Source organism: Dendrobates tinctorius, unplaced genomic scaffold (assembly GCF_039654945.1).
Source record: "Dendrobates tinctorius isolate UK_male_01 unplaced genomic scaffold, ASM3965494v1 ptg000196l, whole genome shotgun sequence".
Taxonomy (NCBI): domain Eukaryota; kingdom Metazoa; phylum Chordata; class Amphibia; order Anura; family Dendrobatidae; genus Dendrobates; species Dendrobates tinctorius.
Window position 1 is genome coordinate 11,020,756 of NW_027361863.1, and position 22,784 is coordinate 11,043,539.

The 22,784-nt window shown below is 44.0% G+C and overlaps 1 protein-coding gene across 2 annotated transcripts in view; it reads left to right on the plus strand.

The window, feature by feature from the left end:
* LDB1 (LIM domain binding 1) overlaps positions 1-22,784 on the plus strand; it is a 216,538-nt gene that overhangs the window by 130,600 nt on the left and 63,154 nt on the right. The gene's annotated exons all lie outside the window — the stretch shown is intronic.

Here is a 22,784-nt window from a genome sequence, read left to right on the forward strand (position 1 = left end):
TTGTAAGACGTCACCAAATAATGGCTTCATTATAAAGCGTTGCATGGCACTTCTCGTTGTCCGGTCTGGACAATGCAATAAACCTTACGAAAGAAGTCATCATCCCTTGAAAGAAGGGGAGTGACCTATACTTGCATGGTCCTAAGAAGAAAGGGTTAATATTAAGGAGGGTTATATGGCCGGGATGGTATCCACTAATAATTCTTCCATTCTTACTGTAATACACATGCCGGGGGTTGGTTTACATCGTCTTCATAGTCATAGTCATCCATAGTAACTGGATGTTGATCTTATTTAATGTCTCTGTCGTATATTTGTGTCTGTAGCAATTATATTGTTCCCACTTTATTATATTCCAGTGAGAGGATGATTTCTAAATTCACCCCTCCAAAACAATATGGGAAATCGCCATTGGGTAAATAAATAGGGAGTGACGACAGTCAGAGGAGATGATCAAAGCAATGCTATCACCTGCTACCGCTTCCCACTTTAGCCAAACTTCACAGTTGCCACTGGACCAACAAGTCCATTTGACTGTCCCTTTGGTACAACCCAACCAGTGCTAGTTGTCCAGGAGCTCCGTAAAGTTTTGGAACCCTTAGTATTCCTGGACCCATAGATCAACTCTTGCTACTTTCCGCAAACTCTTCTAAATTGCAATCCTATTTTTAGGGCTTGAAGGAAAGAGGTTTTTTTTCTCAAGGAGGTTTTTCCCCCACTATTCATTCATGCACCTCACCTACCATGCCTCATTTCTTGCCCTCATTTTTTGGACAGCAGGGCTGTGTCTACTGATGGCACATTCTGATGTCTCATACAAGAAATCTTCTCGAATCTCTTGGTCCTGGACTGGAGTTCCCAGGAGATTTGCCAACTCTTCCCATTGTCCTTGAAGGAGAAAATCCTAGTGAGACTCACAAATGTTCAGACAGCATTGGGAAGCATGGGCTAGTAGTAAGAGCGTCATTGTCACTACACCTAATAAATGAAATGCAGATTGGCCACACACGTCTAACAGTTGGAGGCAGTGGCTTTTTACACGAGCCCTTTTTGGAAGTTTTCTTGAAAGTTTGAAGGAACTTGAATATTTGTAACATTTGGCCACTGAGGAGATAAACGTTAATGTCCAGAATCGATGACCATGGACAGGACCATAACTGGTGAAGACGGGTCTGGGGATAAGCAATAGTCATTGATGCAAGAGGGGATACCAATGAAGTTATTTATTGAAGGTCTTCTCTATCTCCATCACTTATAACCTGTTTTTTTATACTAATCAGGCTGTTTTTAATGAAAATGAATACTAGAAAGTGATGAAATGCTAAAAAAAAAAAAAAGAAAGCTATCATGTCAAACATAATGACATCGACATCCCATCGAATGTGTCTTTATCTACCCTTAGCCAACAACTATCAGGCATAATTCCTCCATTACAAGTTCCAACTCCAAACTTTGAGAGTAAGCATGGTAGATATTTTATTGGACCATGAATGACCATGTTCTGCTATCAGTTTTCTCCAGGGGCTCAATGCAATTGGCCAATCTGGAAGCCTCAGTTTGTAGAGTGGATGCTTCTGGTCCAATTCCATGCTTCGTAGATCGACTTTATTTGTTGAAAATCAGTAGAATTTGCCATAAAAATTTGATTCCAATTGTGCTAATTTTTAAAGGGAGCATGTCACCCGATTCATACTGTCCCCAAAAAAACAGGCTGTAATCATGCATCCAGGTATATTTTTCTCTGAAACGCTCATAAAACTATGGATAGAAGATTCAACCAGGGACCATACCCAAAGATGAGATCACGCCGGCGCCGGAACTGGTGGGCTTTTTCCAGTGCCGCTCCAAGTGATTGACAGTTCACTGCCATAACGAGAGAGCTGTCAATCACATGTAGCAGCGCTGGGAAGTTCTAGAGTGTTTCAGTGGAAAATAGACATGTAATCGTGCTGCCAGGCTCTGATTTGTGCTGCCCGCGGTTTGGGCAGCATGAATCAAGTGACGGGTTCCTTTAAAGTAGGTCCTTAAGGACTGGGCCATCGGAAGTAACCAGAGCGTGGAGCACATAAATCTTCACAGCCCTGAATTACTCAGAAGTCTAATGCTATAATTTCATCCAGAAAAAACCCTGTGGCCCCGTGGCATGTGGAGAGGTACAGTATATCTATGTTAGAAGCATGGCATCCTAACACGTGCTCCAGGAAGATAAGCATTATCACGTTTTCACCAGCTGGTGATCTCCTCATTACCTTCCAAACCCAGGCACAGTCTGCTTTAGACTAGGAGTGATAGTGTTTTCTTTACGGTCTCTCTTTTTTTTGTTTTGTTTTGTGGCAAGCCTATGTTTCATCATCAATACGTTAGAAGTCGAATGTTAGATTGGTAGACCCTCCCGACATGGTCACAGGAGTAGAGTAGAACATCATAGAATGTCCTTTTCAGAAACAGCGTCACATCTGTCCATGGTCTGTAACTGGTTCTGCATCACACAACCTGTCGATTCAGGGCCAGCTCCAGGTTTATGTTAGCCCTTAGGTGCGGCAGATTCGCTTTGCCTTCGATTTTTTTTTTTTTTCAAAGTTATATGAGGTCTTGTTTTTTGCACTACGAGACGTAGTTTTTATCGTTCTGATATTGAAATCTATTCGACTTTATCTTATTTTGCTTCATTTTTCGGAAGGCGAAGTTACCAAAAAAACTATTCTGCCATTTAGATTTTTTTTTTACCATTTGTTATATGGGATAAATATTGTCGTAAGACTAGGCCTGTCCGTGACAAATATCATAAACTATTATTAGTTCAGAGAGTTGCACATTTGGAGATACCATATATATGTACATTTTTTGTAATTGTTAAATTTTAATAACGATCTAGGAATAAGGGGATGATATGATCTTTTATGATTTTTAAATAAAATATTTTTCATTGTTTTTATTTATTATTATTTATTGGCATTTTTATTAGTCCCTCTAGGGGACATGAACCTGCCTCGCTAGTACAATACTGTGATTTTGTAGTGCATTATAAAATACATTTGTTCTCCTATAAATCCTGGCCACAGGCTTAAAGGGGATCTGTCACCCCATTTTAGCCCTATCAGCTGCCGGCACCGCCATCAGGGGCTTATCTACAGCATTCTGTAATGCTGTAGATAAGCCCCTGATGTAACCTGAAAGATAAGAAAAACACGTTAGATTATACTCACCCCGGCGTCTGGTCCGGTTCGATGGGTGTGACTGTCCGATCCGGCGCCTCCCATCTTCATACGATGCCGTCCTCTTCTTTCCTTCCTGTCGTGGCTCCGGCGCAGGCGCACTGCTCTGCCCTGTTGAGGGCAGAGCAGGGTCCTGCAGTGCGCAGGCGCCGGGAGAGGTCCGGCGCCTGTGCACTGCAGTATCAACAACGACAGGAAGGAAAGAAGAGGACTGCATTGTATGAAGATGAGAGGCGCCACACCGCAACACCCATCGGACCAAGACCGGAACAGAATGCTGTAGATAAGCCCCTGATGTCGGTGCCGGCAGTTTATATTCGAAAAAAAGGGTGACAGATTCCCTTTAACATGAGCTTTTACATACAGCAATTCTCTTTGTCACTTACACATCGTTTTCAAAGATAATATTTGTCAAACCACGCATATACTGTATATACTGCGTACAGTAAAATCACAGCATGAAATCAGAGTTGGAATAGAATAGATATATACACATACAATAAATATAGATGTCAGTGACACACACATATATATATATATATATTACATTACATAGATAGATAGAAGAAAAGCCGGCAATTCATCTGCCGTGCACTGTAAAATCACTGTAGGAGCCGACAGGATAGAAGAGATGGGTTTCATACAGTAAATCCATATAGAACAGATAGATATAGATGTCAGTGACAAATACAATTAGTACAGTATGTGTGCAAATTACTGTACATGTACAGTGTGTCCGTAAAGTCATGGTGCACTTTTGACCAGTCACAGGAAAGTATACAGTATGCAATAACAAAGTCCATAAAAGTCAGGGAGGGCAGGCAGGAGCTTAAAGAATTCTTCAATGTCTACATTGAACGTATCAACGACATTAATCACTTAAAACAGAGAATCACGGACATTATTCACTCTGTTACACCAGACATCCTTACTCGTGTGTGGCAAGAACTTCACTATCATTTGGATGTGTGTAGGGCGACACATGGAGCCCATGTGGAACTGCATTGAATAGGTATGAAACTGGGAGAGTTTTTCTTTTATTTGGAGTAGATTTCACATTTGTATCGTCTTTCGTTGATTTCCAATGTCTGGTCAAAAGTGCACCATGACTTTACGGACACATTGTATTTAATTAATAAACGATTATTTTTCTGAAAAAAAGGCGTGGGCTCTTGCTCAATTTTCATAACCAGCAGAGGGAAAGCCGATGGCTGGGGGATGATATTTATAGCCTGGGAAGGGGGTAATACCCATGGAGCTTCCCAGGCTATTAATATCAGCTCACAACTGTATACTTAGATTTTACTGGCTATTAAAATGTGTGACCCTAAAAGAAAATGATGTAGGGTCCCACTATAATTAATAACCAGCAAAGGCTATGCAGAGAGCTGCAGGCTGATATTAATAGCCTAGGAAGGGGCCATGGATACTGGAATCATCCCCAGGCTAAAAATATCTGGTCTCAGCCGGCCCAGAAAAGGCGCATCTCAAAGATGCGCCAATTCTGGCACTTTGCCTCATTCTTCCACTTGCCCTGTAGCAGTGGCAAGTGGGGTAATAGTTGGCGGGGTTGATGTCACCTTTATATTGTCAGGTGACATCAAGCCCCAAGGTTAGTAATGGAGAGGCGTCTTGAAAGAATGATACACACTCCTTTATTAATCTTAATTAAACCATAGTTACGACCTCGCCCATTCCCCGATGCCCTCATCATCTGCAAAAGAGTTTAAAAAAACAAACAATAATATTCCTCACCGTTCCTCAGAGATGCTGCTAATTCACTTGTCCCACGACGGGTCCAGCTCTGCTACATCTAGATGGCAGGCTGCATGGCTGCATGATACGACCATACAGCCTGTCCGTGCTCTGTGTGCTCAGTGTCTCCCTGTGAAATCCTATTACCTATCTGACAACACCGGCAATATCAGGCAATATTGTTGGGAAGATAAATGACATGCGGGTCCTTTTTTTCACATTTTTGGATTATTTTTTTTTGATGACCACAAAGGACCACTGATATACATTATACATTTTAAAATTTGTTCCACTTTCAGTAACAAATGTTTTTATATACCAAACATGTTTTTTCATGAAGCAAGGCTAGTATTAGTGGCTTGGATTTGATAGAAACTTTTTATTTATTTTCTAACTAGATGGAGGCCCGATGCTATCACATCGGGAGGGCGGTAATGTCACGATGGGGGCAGGCTTTGCAGCATTGAGAATCTCCCCCCCATGTGCTCACCCACCTTTCCACTCTCTCTTTCCCCATGTGCTGACTTCTCCCATCTGTGCTCTCTTCTTTGACCTGTCTACCCCATGTGCTATCCCCCTTGTCTGCTGTCTCTCTCCTTCCTGTGCTGTGTTCTCTCCTCATGTGCTGTCCTGTTTGAGCTGTCTCTCCCCGAGCTCTGTCTCTCTCACCCCTGTGCGCTTTCTCTCCCCCATCTGCTGTCTTCTCCTCTCATGTTATCTCTTCTTTGACCTGTATACCCCATGTGCTATCCCCCTTGTCTGCTGTCTCTCTCCTTCCTGTGCTGTGTTCTCTCCTCATGTGCTGTCCTGTTTGAGCTGTCTCTCCCCGAGCTCTGTCTCTCTCACCCCTGTGCGCTTTCTCTCCCCCATCTGCTGTCTTCTCCTCTCATGTTATCTCTTCTTTGACCTGTATACCCCATGTGCTCTCCCCCTTGTCTGATTTCTCTACCCACCACTGTGCTGTCTTCTTCCCTCATGTGTTCTCTCGTTTGAGCTGTCTCCCCCCGTGTGTCCTCTTTCCTATGTGCACTCACCCCTCACCATGTGTTAAAATGAAAGCAAAGTAGGTAAAGGTAACATTTTATTAACATGGAAAATTTAGACACAGACAATTTTTAAAATGAACTTTCGTTCGTGTGAAAACCCCTTTAATGTGACCGGCTTCCTCTGCCTGTAGACACGTCGCGCATCTGCCGCCGGGATCAGCCAAATGATTCACTGCGCCTGTGCGGAATTCGCGCAGGCGCAGTAAATCAGACCGCTGTCATCTTTGTGCAGACAGATAGCGGCGGTCACATTAAAACTGCGCATGCACTCCTCCTGTACAAAGATGGCGGCGGTCAGTGAATCATTCGGTTGATCCCGGCGGTGGCGTGTTCGCGACAGTGTTCCGCTGCTGGTACCGCGCAAGAGGCTGCGTACGGCGTATACAGTGTGTGTGTGTGTGTGGTGCGTACGGCACATACAGAGTGTGTGTGTGTGTGGTGCATACCGCACATACAGAGTGTGTGTGTGTGTGTGTGGTGCGTACGGCATACACAGTGTGTGTGGTGCATACGGCATATACAGAGTGTGTGTGTGTGGTGCGTACAGCGTATACTGTGTGTGTTGCTTATGGCATATACAGTGTGTGTGTGTGTGTGGTGCATACGGCATATCCAGTGTGTGTGTGGGTGGTGCAATGGTGTTCCACTGGTGGTACCGCACAAGACGCTGGTATCACCAGCAGTTTCTGTATTGAGACACCTATCACTTGGGTGTCCCAATATGGCGGTCGGTGAACTTCCGCTGCTTGGAATTCTGGGATCCGGACACATCTAGATTGAAAAGGATGTGAAAACATTACAAGATTAGTATATATTAGATTTATTTCACATATGGTGGCCCCATAAAGTCATAAAAGACTTACTGGGGTCATTTCAACATTTACCGTAAATACTTTTTAAATCTCTGATTTACCCTGTAGCTGGGGCTGTTATATTAGCCCCTGTTACAGTGGAAATTCAGCTGAGAGGGCCTTCTAGGAACAAAGCAACTCCTGCTCTCTCCTTATACATAGAGATCATTTAATTGCTGGGTCCGGAGGAGGAAGCGCCGTTAGCGTTTCCTATTACTGCATACTCAGCGCTTGTCCAGCACTGTACATACAACAATTAGGAAGGCAGAGAAGGTAATAAACCGTCTCTGCCTTCTCTTTAAGGAGTCCAGCTCTGTCTGATAGCTGTGTCTTAATCTATCCTCAACCAGCCAGATTAGACAAGTACCGTATATAGTTACCGTCTATTACTGCCACCAAGTCCCCTCTGAAATGCCCCAATCCTATCATGTTTTGAGCACGATCACCCACTTTTGTGAGAGGTTGATGTAAATTCTGTCCTTTTTTAGGACACTGACATGTCTGAATTTGCTGGGTTTGTGTTAGAAAATTTGGATAATTTCCAGAAAATTTGGGTCTGTCGGCAACTATGGGTATTTGGCAGTGGTGCAATAGGGCATTGTTATTTGATGTAAAAGATTTTGGGGTTGGATTTAAGCTTTCAATAGTTATTGTGCATTATTTAGTTACTTTATGTGACTGTTATGTGTTCTTAGCATGGACCATCGATGGTCAAGCAGTCAACTTATATCACCAGAAGAAGCTCTGGGCAGCTAAACATTTCTCCTGCAGTGGCCACTTCAGGAAGAATGTGGTATTAAATGGACCCATTCAAAAAATAATTAGAAGACCGGCTGGCTGAGACAGAATGACAGGAGCTCTTAATAGGTCTTAAAAGGAATGTGATTATATATATATATATATATATTGTGGCAGGGCTAAGGGTCGTGTAATCGATGGGCGATATGTGCCTCATAAATGGCTTGTCTCTATAATGTAAAGCCTACCAGATATTATTATCGTTGTTTGAAGGACCTGTGGTGAGGTCACAGTCAGCTGCTGGGTTCATGGTTGTGGCTACAGCCTTATAATGTGGCCTGCTCCTGAACCAGGGAGCTGTATGTGGGGAGGACTACACCTCCCAGCATGTGCTGAGACTCACGGTCTGAGTCTGCAACCACGAACGTTTATGTTTTGTTTGCCTAAGCTAGAGGCTATTTTTGGTGACACGCTGTTTTATGGTTTATGACAGAAATAAATCTCATGAACTTTGGAAGAACCTGTCTCCTGACTGTCTCCCGCTGCACCTGAGTGAGTCACATCCCTACAATATATATACACACACTGCTCAAAAAATAAAGGGAACACTTAAACAAAAGAATATAACTCCAAGTAAATCAAACTTCTTGGAAATCAAACTGTCCACTTAGGAAGCAACACTGATTGACAATCAATTTCACATGCTGTTGTGCAAATGGAATAGACAACGGATGGAAATTATTGGCAATTATCAAGACACCCTCAATAAAGGAGTGGTTCTGCAGGTGGGGACCACAGACCACATCTCAGTACCAGTGCTTTCTGGCTGATGATTTGGTCACTTTTGAATGTTGGTTGTGCTTTCACACTTGTGGTAGCATGAGACGGACTCTACAACCCACACAAGTGGCTCAGGTAGTGCAGCTCATCCAGGATGGCACATCAATGCGAGCTGTGGCAAGAAAGTTTGCTGTGTCTGTCAGCGTAGTTAGAGTTTAGAGAGAGCAGCTGCTCTCATTTGCCTAGAAAAGTAATAATAATGCTAACTGGCATTACAATTGCTGCAAAGATTGCGCCAACTGGCGTAATGTCACTCTTCCCCTCCCCTTTTGTGTTTTTGTAGAAAGGAGGGAGGCCGATAACTATTGTAATCACGGTGCAGCATAATTTGGTTGGCAACTTTTTATGATTCACACATGTGGACCGAATTGTCGCTGCATAGTGGAGCTAATGTGCAGGAGAAGGGCCGCGACAATGTATTGGTATTGCGCTGCTCTGCTGGAGCTAGTCAGCCCCTTATCCTTCTCGCTGCTTACAAGCTCCAGGTGAACAGCTCCAATATCTACACCACCGCAACCCGTCAATTCTCCTGGGCCTTTCTGCTCTCAAGCCCCAGTTGAGCAGCGCAGAGCAGATATACACCACCGTTGCCTTCAACTACAAAGAGGTGTGCGCCGACCAAGTACATCCTAGAAAATTGAGAGAATATATCGTGGCACAGCTGTGAATGGCGCTCAAGTAGGATCCCAACCCGTAAATAATATAAAGAAAACTTGGCACTCAACTTAGTACAATGCAGGAAAATTTTTAATGCAGTCCAAAATTACAACGTTTCGGTCCCAGGATGGACCTTCATCAACGTACCGACTGCTCGGTATTTGTGTTAATCAATGTAGTGGATGATGGAGAGTCGTTAGATCAGTTGATATTCCTTAGGGAGTTCACTAGTGGTCAGTCTGTGTGCTGATCCAGTTGGTTATGGTATTCCTCTCGTGCAATGTCGGACAATTTGTTTAGTTCAAAATACCAGAGTGGATCCTGGTGTGACAGCGTGTGGGCTGACCAGTGGTGGATATGGCCGGCTCCCAACGCGGTATCCACCGCTTGTTGGAGACATCCTAGAAAATTGGTTTGATTATGCAAATTGGTCTGATTATGCTAATCACACTCTGATCAGAGTGGGATCCGATTTTCTCAGAGGTGGAGAGAGGAAAAAAAAGTTTCTCCACCTTCTCCATTATGTCAGGCTGTGACAATCAGACCACTCCCAGATGTCATCCAAGTACGGTCCGATTCATGATTCATAGACGTGAATGGGCGAGTGCCATCCGATTCACGGAGACAAAAGGTGCCCACTGCGATATTTTTCTTCGGACCACTTGTATACATTTGTGAATGAGGGTAATATAATATTTGCATGCAGATGCATAGTAGCCCGCAGAATCAATATAACTGGTGGTCCCTTGGCACCCCAATCCGACACAGTAAACGGCTACTGCATGTGATATAGGGTGGGTGTCCGTCCCTTCTCTTTTATGCCCTTTGTGTGATATAGTTGCTATGTTTAAGTGTCGTAGATCGGCGCATTATACAGAAGCTAATACATAGGCGCAATTCAGTGCATACAGTGGCAAAAAAAAAATAAAAATAATAATAATAAAAAAAATATATAAAACACTACAATTATTAAAAGACTGTAAATCTTAAATACATTTCATAAATAAAAATAAATATATTTGGGACACATTCCCCTTTAAGCAGGAGTTTATTTGGGGGTCCATTTACCGTAACGGACAGTGGTTGTCCCCTTTAAATCTGTGACCGGCGTATAAATAACTGAATAGTTTATCCGGCTCAATCTATTTCTAATATTGATTAGTATTGATTTTCATTAAACCACCTGGCTTTACCCGGAACATAGCCCTATATGCCGGCTTAAAATGATTGACAGCTGAAGGCAGAAATATTTAAAGGGATGACCTTCTCCCAGGAAGAAAGAAGTGCATTCTGGGTATACTTTGGAGAATGCGCATGCGCGCTCACTACTGAAATATTATCTGCTAGGATTACCCCAACCTTTTATAATTTGATATATTTACAGAATATCAAAATCCCTTTAATGTAGATATTGCATCCAAAATAGAAGCAACATTGGGTAAATATTTTTTTTTACTGCATACAGTGCTACCGTTTTGTGTATGCAGCTCCAATGCAGACAGCACAAATATGGGAATGAGCCAAAGATCGGATTGGATACTAACAAATCCCAATGGTTCTTATTGGCTTATGATCGGGTCGGGCAGCTTGGTCTGGGTTTCCGTATTTTTGCAGACATGTTTGGAGCTGCAGATTACATAATTTTTGCCATAAAAAAAAATAGTGAATCTCTCAATCTAAAGTAAAAAAAAAAAATAATAAAATGCCAATGTGACCCGAGCTTTGCTCTCCTATTTCCTCTCTTCATAAAATATCCAAAAAAAAGAAGGCAGTAACACGTACCTGCAGGATCAGACCACACAATGTGTGTTTGTAGTTCATTACCTTAGAATCACACACAGCGGTGCAAGCTTTTCTTATATTGGATTTTTTTTGCATTTTTGCTTCATTTTTTTCATTCACCCCCCAAAAAAATGGTTGCTGCTATGTACATATACTATATAACATCAATTATTCACGGTTGTCAAGATCTCTGCCTGCTGTCATTGCATGGAACCTTCATATTCTATCATATATGGAAAAATTGTATTTGGTCATTTAAATGTTTCTTTAATAGCCAAACAATATGGCCGTCAAATTCATTTCACCCAGGGGTTGCTAGATTCCTGAACGGCAAATTTGCCTCTTTATCAGCAACAAACATTTGAGTGGTTTCCAAGCACACTGATGCCCACAGTGGATATAAGGACTGTTCAGTAATGTAAAGATAATTAGCAAATCCTTTTAATTTTTATTTCATATATCAATATTGCACATGAAAATAAGAAACTTTATATTATATCTTATCAGAGAAATCTGATTCTTTCTTCCTCTGGACTGATCATTCATCCCCAATTCACAGGTAAAATCTGTATTCACATTACAGAGTTCGGAGATGACACTTGGTGCTCTTAATGTTCTATGGAGAGGGGAGGGAGAATATAAGAAGCAGCTAAAGGCAGGCACAGACATTCTGGTGAGGAGCTAGAGGATCACACAGACATTCTGGTGAGGAGCTAGAGGATCACACAGACATTCTGGTGAGGAGCTAGGGGATCACACAGACATTCTGGTGAGGAGCTAGAGGATCACACAGACATTCTAGGGAGGAGCTAGAGGATCACACATACATTCTGGGGAGGAGCCAGAGGATCACAGACATTCTAGGGAGGAGCTAGAGGATCACACAGACATTCTGGTGAGGAGCTAGAGGATCACACAGACATTCTGGTGAGGAGCTAGAGGATCACACAGACATTCTAGGGAGGAGCTAGAGGATCACACATACATTCTGGGGAGGAGCCAGATGATCACAGACATTCTAGGGAGGAGCTAGAGGATCACACGGACATTCTAGGGAGGAGCTAGAGGATCACAGACATTCTGGGGAGGAGTTAGAGAATCACACAGACATTCTGAGGAGGAGCTAGAGGATCACACAGACATTCTGGGGAGGAGCTAGAGGATCACAGACATTCTGGGGAGGAGTTAGAGGATAACACAGACATTCTGAGGAGGAGCTAGAGAATCACACAGACATTCTGGTGAGGAGCTAGAGGATAATAATAATAATAAATTTTATTTTTATAGCGCCGACATATTCCGCAGCACTTTACATTTCAGAGGGGATTTCTACAGACAATAGACATTACAGCATAACAATAATCACATACAGCAGATTATAACAAATACCAAGAGGAAAGAGGGCCCTGCTCGCAAGCTTACAGTCTATAAGGAAAGAGGTAGACACGAAAGGTGGGTGGTAACAGTTGCGCTGATTGTATGGACCAGCCATAATGTTAAGTGTGTAACAGTACAGACACAGAGGGCTAATAGATGCATAAAGCATGTGGGAACATGATGCGGGAAACCTGGTTATGTTAAAACTTTTGGCTGTGCCACACAGGGATAGATTAGGTTAATGTGTTGAGGCGATATGCCAGTCTGAATAAATGTGTTTTCAGGGCACGCTTAAAATTGTGGGGATTGGGGACTAATCGTATTGACCTGGGAAGTGCATTCCAAAGAGTTGGCGCGGCACGTGTAAAGTCTTGGAGACGGGAGTGGGAGGTTCTGACTATTGAGGATACTAACCTCAGGTCATCAGCAGAACGGAGGGCGCGGGTGGGGTGGTATACTAAACAAGGGAGGAGATGTAGGGTGGTGCTGAGCCATGGAGGGCTTTGTGGGTGAGGGTAATAAGTTTATACTGAATTCTGGAGTGGATGGGTAGCCAGTGTAATGACTGGCACAAGGTAGAGGCATCGGTGTAACGTTTGGTGAGGAATATGATCCTGGCTGCAGCATTCAAGACAGATTGGAGAGGGGAGAGTTTGGTAAGAGGGAGACCGATTAGAAGAGAGTTACAATAGTCCAGACGAGAATGAATAAGAGAAACAGTAAGAGTTTTTGCAGAGTCAAAAGTAAGAAAAGGTCGAATTCTAGAAATGTTTTTGAGGTGCAGATAACAAGAGCGAGCCAGTGATCGAATGTGGGGGGCAAAGGAAAGCTCGCAATCAAGTATGACCCCAAGACAGCGGGCCTGTTGCTGGGGAGTAATAGTGGAGCCACACACAGAAATAGCAATGTCGGGTATAGGTACTTTAGTAGAGGGAGGAAACACCAGGAGTTCAGTCTTTGACAGGTTCAGTTTCAGATATAGTGAGGACATGATATTAGACACAGCGTTTAGACAATCGCCGGTGTTTTCTAGAAAGGCTGGCGTGATGTCAGGAGAAGAAGCATATAATTGGGTGTCATCAGCATAGAGATGGTACTGGAAACCAAATCTACTGATTGTTTGACCAATAGGGGCAGTGTACAAGGAGAAGAGGAGGGGGCCTAGAACCGATCCTTGGGGGACCCCAACAGTAAGGGGAAGGTGAGAGGAGGAGGAACCGGCAAAAGATACAGTAAAGGAGCGGTCGAAGAGATAGGAGGAGAACCAGGAGAGAACGGTGTCCTTGAGGCCAATGGAACGGAGCATAGTGAGGAGGAGCTGATGATCCACAGTGTCGAATGCTGCAGAGAGATCCAAGAGAATTAGCATGGAGTAATGACCATTTGATTTAGCTGTTAGCAGATCATTAGAGACTTTAGTGAGGGCAGTTTCAGTGGAGTGTAAAGAGCGGAAACCGGATTGGAGAGGGTCGAGAACAGAGTTTTCTGAGAGATAGCGGATAAGACGGGAGTGGACCAGGCGTTCCAGGGGTTTAGAGATGAAGGGAAGATTAGAGACAGGTCTATAGTTAGCGGCACAGTTTTGGTCGAGGGATGGTTTTTTAACTAGTGGATGTATGATGGCATGCTTAAATGAGGAAGGAAAAATACCAGAAGAGAGAGAGAGGTTAAATATTTTAGTTATTTGAGGGGTGACAGCAGGGGAAAGGGACTGGAGGAGATGTGACGGAAATGGGTCACTGGTGCAAGTAGTTGGGCGAGAAGATGCAAGGAGCCTGCTTACTTCTTCTTCTGTGACTGGTTCAAAATCAGAGAGTGAGCTAGATGCAGTGGGGGAGGGAGGACAGTGCATGGTATGAGGTGATTGGGAGATAATTTCCTGTCGAATCTGGTCAATTTTTTCTTTGAAGTAATTGGCCAGATCGTCAGCTCGGAGCTCCGTGGTTGGGGCCTGTACTCTTGGATTGAGTAGAGAATGAAAAGTATCAAAGAGACGTTTCGGGTTATTGGACAGTGAGGTGATGAGGGTGTTGAAATAGGTTTGTTTGGAGAGGTGAAGGGCAGTGTTGTATGTTCTAAGCATAAACTTAAAATGGATGAAATCTTCGTGTAGATTGGATTTTCTCCACAGACGTTCAGCGCACCTGGAGCACCGCTGCAGGAAACGTGTTTGCACCGTGTGCCAGGGTTGTCGCCGTCTGCGTTGTGGTGTTCTATTTATAGGGCCTGCAAATTCATCCAGGGCACTTTGAAGTGTTTCATTGTAATGCTTCAATGCAGAATCAGGACATGAGAGGGAGGAGATAGGGGCCAATGAAGACTGCAAGTTCTTCATAAGTTTCTGGGTGTTAATGGCCTGTATGTTTCTATAAGTCTGGACAGTGGGGGTGACCTGAGCAGCCTGGCAGTTCTTTATAGAGAATGAAAGAAGATTGTGGTCAGAGAGCGGGAGAGGGGAGTTTGCAAAATCATCCACTGCACAAAGCCGAGAGAAGACCAAGTCGAGGGAGTTTCCGTCTTCATGCGTTGGAGAATTAGTAAGCTGCGAAAGGCCAAATGAGGAGGTTAGAGATAAAAGGTGAGTAGCAGATAGTGAGAGGGGAAGAGCAATAGGGATGTTGAAATCTCCCATGATGAGGGTAGGGGTGTCACAGGAGAGAAAATGTGGAAGCCAAGTGGCAAAATGATCCAGGAACTGATGGCAGGGGCCGGGAGGACGATACACCACCGCCACTCGCATGGAGAAGGGGGTGTAGAGTCTGACGGCATGGACCTCAAAAGAAGGGAAGACAAGTGAGGGTACTTGAGGGATAACCTGAAAGGTACATTTTGGTGATAGGAGCAGACCAACGCCTCCACCAGCTCTACTGTCTGATCTTGGGGTATGAGAGAAGTGTAGCCCCCCGTATGAAAGAGCAGCAGCAGCGGTAATGTCTGACTGCTGGATCCAGGTTTCAGTAAGAGCCAGGAGGTTAAGAGAATTAGAAAGGAGGAAGTCATGGATGAAGGAGAGTTTGTTACACACTGAGCGAGAATTCCAAAGTGCACAATTAAGAGAGACAGATGGCAGGCAGGGAATATTAATCAGATTAGAGGGGTTTCTAAGTGTAGCAGTCGGGGGGTTTGACTTTCTATATCATGGGGGACCAGGGTTGGGAGCAATGTCTCCTGCGACTAGGAGAAGGAGGATAGAGTGAGCAGATGGTTAAGTGATTTGTGAGAGCGTCTCTGATGTTGAATGGTGGGACTGACTGGATCTGTGCAATTTAACAACGTGAAAAGAGTGTGAGTGCTATACATAGGAGAGGAAAGAAGCGAGGGGCCAATATGGATGGAGTGTAGAGAGTTAATGCCAGGGCGGTGGATGTGTGTAAATGCAGCGGCCAGGATTAAAATTACACAAATGCATATGGTATATATTTGTTGTACTCCTAATGTACAGGGAGTAGATGTATATAAATGTCTTACCTGTCTCCTGCCCTGTCTAACTGCCATGTTATAACTGCCAGTAGTACTTTGATACATGTACTTCAATTACATGTGCATAAATGCCACCCCTGCATAAATGCTCCCCCTAGCTAGGTCTGAATATATAGGAGGTTAAGGCTATGTTTTTTTGGGGGGTTTTTTTGTTGGCTCTCTCTCTTCTCGTTAATCAATCACACTAAATTGAGACACCAGGACCCAATAAAATGTTGTGGTCAAATAAACACATGTCCAGCACTACATGGATCATAAAGCACTTTGAAAAGTTTCTTGACCTTACAACATAAGGGGACAAGCAGAGTAAGTTGAAAAAAACTATATACCAGATATAAGCTTGCAGAGTTGAAAACACAGAGATAGCATTCAGGATTAACTGCTTGCTGACATTGAATGGAGACACAGGAGTGGATTCAGAGCAGAGATTGGAAAAGCTGGTTACCAGATATAAGCTTGCAGAGTTGAAAACACAGAGCTAGCATTCAGGATTAACTGCTTGCTGACATTGAATGGAGACACAGGAGTGGATTCAGAGCAGAGATTGGAAAAGCTGGTTACCTGTATGAAAAGAATAGAGATGCGTGTCACATTCATCCATGTTATAACTGCCAGTAGTACTTTGATACATGTACTTCGATGTGCATAAATGCCACACAGACATTCTGGTGAGGAGCTAGAGGATCACACAGACATTCTAGGGAGGAGCTAGAGGATCACACATACATTCTGGGGAGGAGCCAGAGGATCACAGACATTCTAGGGAGGAGCTAGAGGATCACACAGGATCACACAGACATTCTAGGGAGGAGCTAGAGGATCACACATACAATCTGGGGAGGAGCCAGAGGATCACAGACATTCTAGGGAGGAGCTAGAGGATCACACAGACATTCTAGGGAGGAGCTGGAGGATCATACAGACATTCTGGGGAGGAGTTAGAGGATCACACAGACATTCTGGGGAGGAGCTAGAGGATCACACATACATTCTGAGGAGGAGCTAGAGGATCACACAGACATTCTAGGGAGGAGCTAGAGGATCACACAGACATTTTAAGGAGGAGTTAGAGGATCACACAGACATTTTAAGGAGGAGTTAGAGGATCACACAGACATTCTGGGGAAGAGCTAGAATATCACACAGACATTCTGGGGAGGAGCTAGAGGATCACACAGACATTCTGGTGAGGAGTTAAGGAATCACAGACATTCTAGGGAGAAGTTAGAGGATCACACAGAGATTCTGGGGAGGAGTTAGAGGATCTCACAGACATTCTATTACTATTCATTTATGAAAAAAAATTCATTTATGAAAAAAATAAAATAAATTACAGTTATGCTTTGAGGCCCCATTCAGACATCCGTGAGTCACGTACATGATTTTCACACATGGCACATGTACACATTATAGACTATGCTGCAGGTCACATGTCTGTGTTTATTTGTGAACTTTGTGTTCACAAAAAAAAAATAAAATCATGGAAATGTCTGGGTTTTTTTAGGGATCAAAATTACCCAGGTAAGTGTATGGGTTTGTGAAAATCTGGTAGGGCGCACGGTTGGCATCAGCGTGCTGTGTAACATTACAATGGATGGGAGAAGCCTGAGTCAGGGTTCAGATGGCCATACTAAATGAATATTATAGCTTAACAACGACATGAATGGCGCACCTGGTGGTCTCCCGGGTACTAGAATGCCACTTTGTCAAATTTGCTATTTAGAATATTAAGGTAACTTAAAGCACCACTCCAGCATTTTTCAGAGCTGGAGTGGAGCTTGAAATGTAAGCCATCGGTCATATAAGAGGCCGAACGATGCTCTCAGAGACTTGTATTGAAAAGTGGTCTCCGCGCCACTCCACGAAACACTGGAGCGCACCGGCAGGTCACTTTTTGCCAGAGACAGACTGGACTGATGGTGGAAAACAATGAAGGCTACGGCAGGTGAGTAAGAGACATGGGGCAGGGGAATTACATTTAAAGCACCACGCCAGTGGTACAATAAAAAAAAAAGCTGGAGTGTGATCGATGGGAACCAAAGAGTTGGGAGTCCCTTGTGTCCTCTGTGAATGGAGCGGTAGTGCACATGCATGAGCATGTGTAGGTGAGAAGTGTCACACATGCGCACTACCACTCTCATAGAAGTGAATAGAATGGTGGTCGTGCATATACAGGACCCCCCAACACATCATACCTTTACCATGTGGATATGTGATAAAAGCTGTGTGATAAGCCATTAAAAAATGGACATATTGTATACCGGCTTGCAGTGCCCGAGTATTCCGAGACCATAAGGTGGGCATCTTAGACCCGCCCACATGTCCACCAATAATAAGATGAGCCGCATAGGCTTCCCCTGGCGGGTGCCCATATCCCCAGAGTGGCACAAATATAAGGAATCCTAGTTCTTTTGGAATATGGATAATTCCACCTGCCTCTGGATTTTTTTACACCTTTATGACCATTAAGATCGCACTCATCCAGGGGACGAGGAGCGCACAGAGTTTTGCTATTTATGTATTTGGGACGCGGCCATCTGTCCCTTTTTTTTGTCACCAGAACGGTTTCGCTCCGCGGCCTGTGAACACGGATTACTGATGACCTAAAGGCAAATCTGTCGCTGGGTTGGGATAAGATGGGCTGAATAACAAAAGATAAAAGTGTGTCACATCCTTCTCCAGGGCCAGGCTCTGACTACGGAGCCCTCTCTGAGATATTAGGGAGTGTGAATGTATCGGATCATCCAGGGCACAACATTTTTGTGGGTGTAGAAAAAAAGGCAAATACTAAATAAAACATTTACAAATCCCAACAATCGGGAGTAAGACACGTGACATGTTCAGGATGGCAGCGGCGACACGCACGTGTCCCATACCATAGAGGGAACATATCTAATAAGTGTCAGAGACACAACAATGTAACAAGATCAGATATGAGAGCAGAGACAGAGACTCAAGCACTTGCCTGCCAGCCACATAGATTACTGTATCATCAGGAAATCATGTAAATGTACGTTTTAATTGTACCGTATATATTACGGGTTTTTTTAATAATTCTTTATATATATTAAGTTTATTATTTGACATCACCTATTGTGAATGGTGGATCATGTGTTATCTACTGAATATAGAGGTGTTATCAGTCATTGTACAGGAGGAGGAGGAGGTGAGCTGTGACATCACCTATTGTGAATGGTGGATCCTGTGTTATCTACTGTATATAGAGGTGTTATCAGTCATTGTACAGGAGAGTAGGTGAGCTGTGACATCACCTATTGTGAATGGTGGTTCCTATGTTATCTACTGTATATAGAGGTGTTATCAGTCATTGTACAGGAGGAGGAGGTGAGCTGTGACATCACCTATTGTGAATGGTGGATCATGTGTTATCTACTGTATATAGAGGTGTTAAGAGTCATTATACAGGAGGAGGTGAGTTGTGACTTCACCTATCGTGAATGGTGGACTCTATTATCTACTGTATATAGGGGTGTCATCTGTCATTGTACAGGAGGAGGAGGTGAGCTGTGACATCACCTTCTGTCAATCATGGATCCTGTACTATCTACTGTATATAGAGGTGTTATCAGTCATATTATACAGGCTTGCTCTTGCACTACAACTCCTATAATTGCATTTACCCTCTTTGCACTTTAATATGGTAACATACTCTGCTCCTATTATTTAGTTTATACTTATGTGTTGTCTGTAGGAGCAATATTCATCCTCAGTATTGGTGCCTTCTCCTACACATATTATACTGTCCTTTCTAGATATATTTATAGAGATGATTAATCCATTCACACTGCTGTGTTCGGCATCCAGTCCCGGTCATCTTTGTCTTCATTCAGCCCAGGATTCTCGGCACCTTGATGTCATGAGATCGTGGGATCCTGCGGTTTTGGCATGCTACATCTGTCTCTTGCGCATGCTGGTAAAATTTATTGTAAAAAAATATATATATAAATCTCATTCTATTTAATCAGGTTTTGGCACAAAAAACACTGCCAAACCTGATACCTGCGTTTTTTGGAGCTGATTTTCAGCGTTTTTTCACCACCCATTACTTTCAATGGGTGAGAAACGCTGCAAGAAAACACTGAAAGGAGTGACCTGCTCCACTGTGCAAAAAAAAAAAAAAAAAAAAAAATCATGCAAAGCACAAAACACTAATGACAAAATCAAGCTGTGTGCATGAGATTTCTGAAATCTCATAGACTTTGCTGGAATGGTAAAACTCAGCTGAAAAGTTGCATAAAAAATACATTAAAAAAACGCTAAAAAAAGCGCCCAGTGTGAACTTAGCCTAAGGCTTTAAATTATTTGTAAAGGTCTACAAGTTTTCACATCTCTCCATCTTCCCATTTATATGTTGCTTCTATATTGTTCTTGTATTTAAATCCACAACATGTCAATTATTTTTTGTGCAGTTTTTTTTTTTTTTAGTGTGGATTTCACACGTTGCAAAGCAAAGTACAGGGTAAAATTCACAGCAGATCACCAACAGAGTTTGTGTGAACATCCTGGAGAAACTCTTCTCTGTAGAGGTGATTTTTTTTTTTTTCTGGTTGTGAGAAGACTTTATGGACCTCATGTACTTTGGACTATTGACAAAACTATAAGTCATGTTGGAAAATATTGGACATTCCATAGAAAAAAAGATCTTGGGTTGCCTTCCTTGGTTTTAGCAAGCTTCTATGATATTTGGTCTATTCTCCACTATCAGTAACGGGGATCTGCATTTTTTCGAATTTTGGCCATATAAATACATCATCGCACCAATTCACACCATTCTAAATTGACAGAAGTCCCAGCGTGTTGCTATGGCAACTACAGCGATTTGCATCAACTAAGGAACTGGCAGAAAACTCGGCGGAGAGGGAAATCAGCAAGCGGTGCACGCTGTAGAGAGTGCGGGGGGCTACTTCTGCATGTTATTACCCCCGTTTATGGATTATCGCTTTATGTGATTTTTTTTGAAGGGCACCTAGTATAATATGAGAAGGTGACCTACATGGGCGCTGCTTGTTCTTCACACATTGCTCACTTTGGACTCCTCATGCGACCATTTGCAGGATGTCACCAGTGGTATCTAAAACTTGTGGCTCGTTCTTCTTTTAATGCATTCCAGTAGGGGCCCGCCGTGGGACACTTAGGCCGGGATCACACGTGCGAGAAACTCGGACTAGTCTCGCATCTTAACACCCGGCACTCGGATCGGAGCGTGCAGCCGCACAGAAATACATAGAGCCGCACACTCCGCTCCTGAGTGTCGGGTATTGACGTGCGAGACTGACCCCGGCCGTAGGCTATGTGCACACGCTGCGGATCTGCAGCAGCTCTGCAGACATGGTACAGTACCATGTTACCCTATGGGCTTTAAAAACCGCTGAGGTTTTTTCCGCGCGATTTTGCTGCGGTTTACAAACCGCCGCATGTCAATTGTTTCTGCGGATTCCGCAGCGGTTTGGCACCTATTCCATTGTCCAGGTGCCAAACCGCAGGAAAACCGCAGGTCACTTTACCTGCGGATCCGCGCGGAAAAACCCGCAGGTGAATCCGCAGCGTGTGCACATAGCCTTAGTCTCCTAGAATTAATTACTGATCATAAAGCATCAGTGTGACTGCTACTTGTCACCGGCATTACAATGGAAGGTGACCCGCGCACAATCCGTTGGCACTGCACCCCTACGATCGATGTGCAAACAATCCCCATCATTCAACATGGGGCCATATACGTTAGCCAAAGAAGTATATTGTGCAAGTAATATACCGTGCAGTGCCATCCTAAGACCATACAGTGCTCAAATAACGCAGCCAAAAAATAAAAAAAAATCATCCAATTTTCATCCTGAAAACAATGACTATTTTCCATCTGTAATCTCATCCGTACAGCAATCATATTTACGGTATTGACTCCTGCCAGGTATGACGGGGACTTACTTGAGATGGACTGGAAGTTGTAAAGGACTTCAATCTACTCCGATCAATGATCGCTGAAGATGGAGCGACTGCATCGGAAGCCAATAGGAGAAAAGCGATGGGAAAATCAGCAATGGAGTCACTGGACAAGGAATATTTCAGTGGCGAGGACATAGTCTGGTCAATTCTGAAGGAACTGACTGACAGCCGGCTCTGTACTGATGCACTGCTGAGCCAGCTGTTAGTCAGTGCTGGGGCACAGATATAGCCGCCGCTTACTGTATAGTGAGCAGTGACTGAAGCCGTGCCAGCCGCGCCTCAATGTCTGAATGTTGGAGGATGCTGGGAAGAATAAAGTTTCTTTCTTCCCAGTTACAGGACTTTCAGTTAGATGGCTGCCCGGCTTTGGAACGCTGTGAACCTGCAGATTGACCCACAGATTTGACGAGTTCCCTTTAAAGCTAACGTCTTTAACCAGTTTGTTACATTGGCCGTACTATTCCGTCCATGTGCCCTGGGAGTTAATTCCCATGGACGGAATAGTACGTCATACGTGATCAGCTGCGTTCACGGGTGGAGTGCAGCTGATCGCGGCCGGGTGTCAGCTGATTATCACAGCTGACACCCGGCACTATGTGCCAGAGGCGGTCACAAACTGCTCCTGGCACATTAACCGCCAGCAAACTGCGATTAAACATGATCGCAGTGTACCGGGGGATTAGGGAAGAATCACGCAGGGAGGGGGCTCCCTGCGTGCTTTCCTGAGCTCCTCGGAACAGCGCGATGTGCTCGCATTGTTCCGAGGGCCTCCTTCCTGCAGGCCCCCAGATCCAATATGGCCACGGGGTCCTGCAGGGAGGCGGCTTTCTCAGTGCCAGCTGAGAGCAGGCGGCTTTCTCAGTGCCTGCTGAGAGCAGGCGGCTTTCTCAGTGCCTGCTGAGAGCAGGCGGCTTTCTCAGTGCCTGCTGAGAGCAGGCGCTGAGAGAGCCTCCTGCAGTGCCTGTTGTGAATTCATTTTCCCCTTCATTACTGAGGCCCGAGGAACTCCCTCTTCTGGTAAAGAAAGGTAGTGAGCCTGATTGTCAAACACCTGAGGCTGATGATTGTGACTGGCTGAGTGG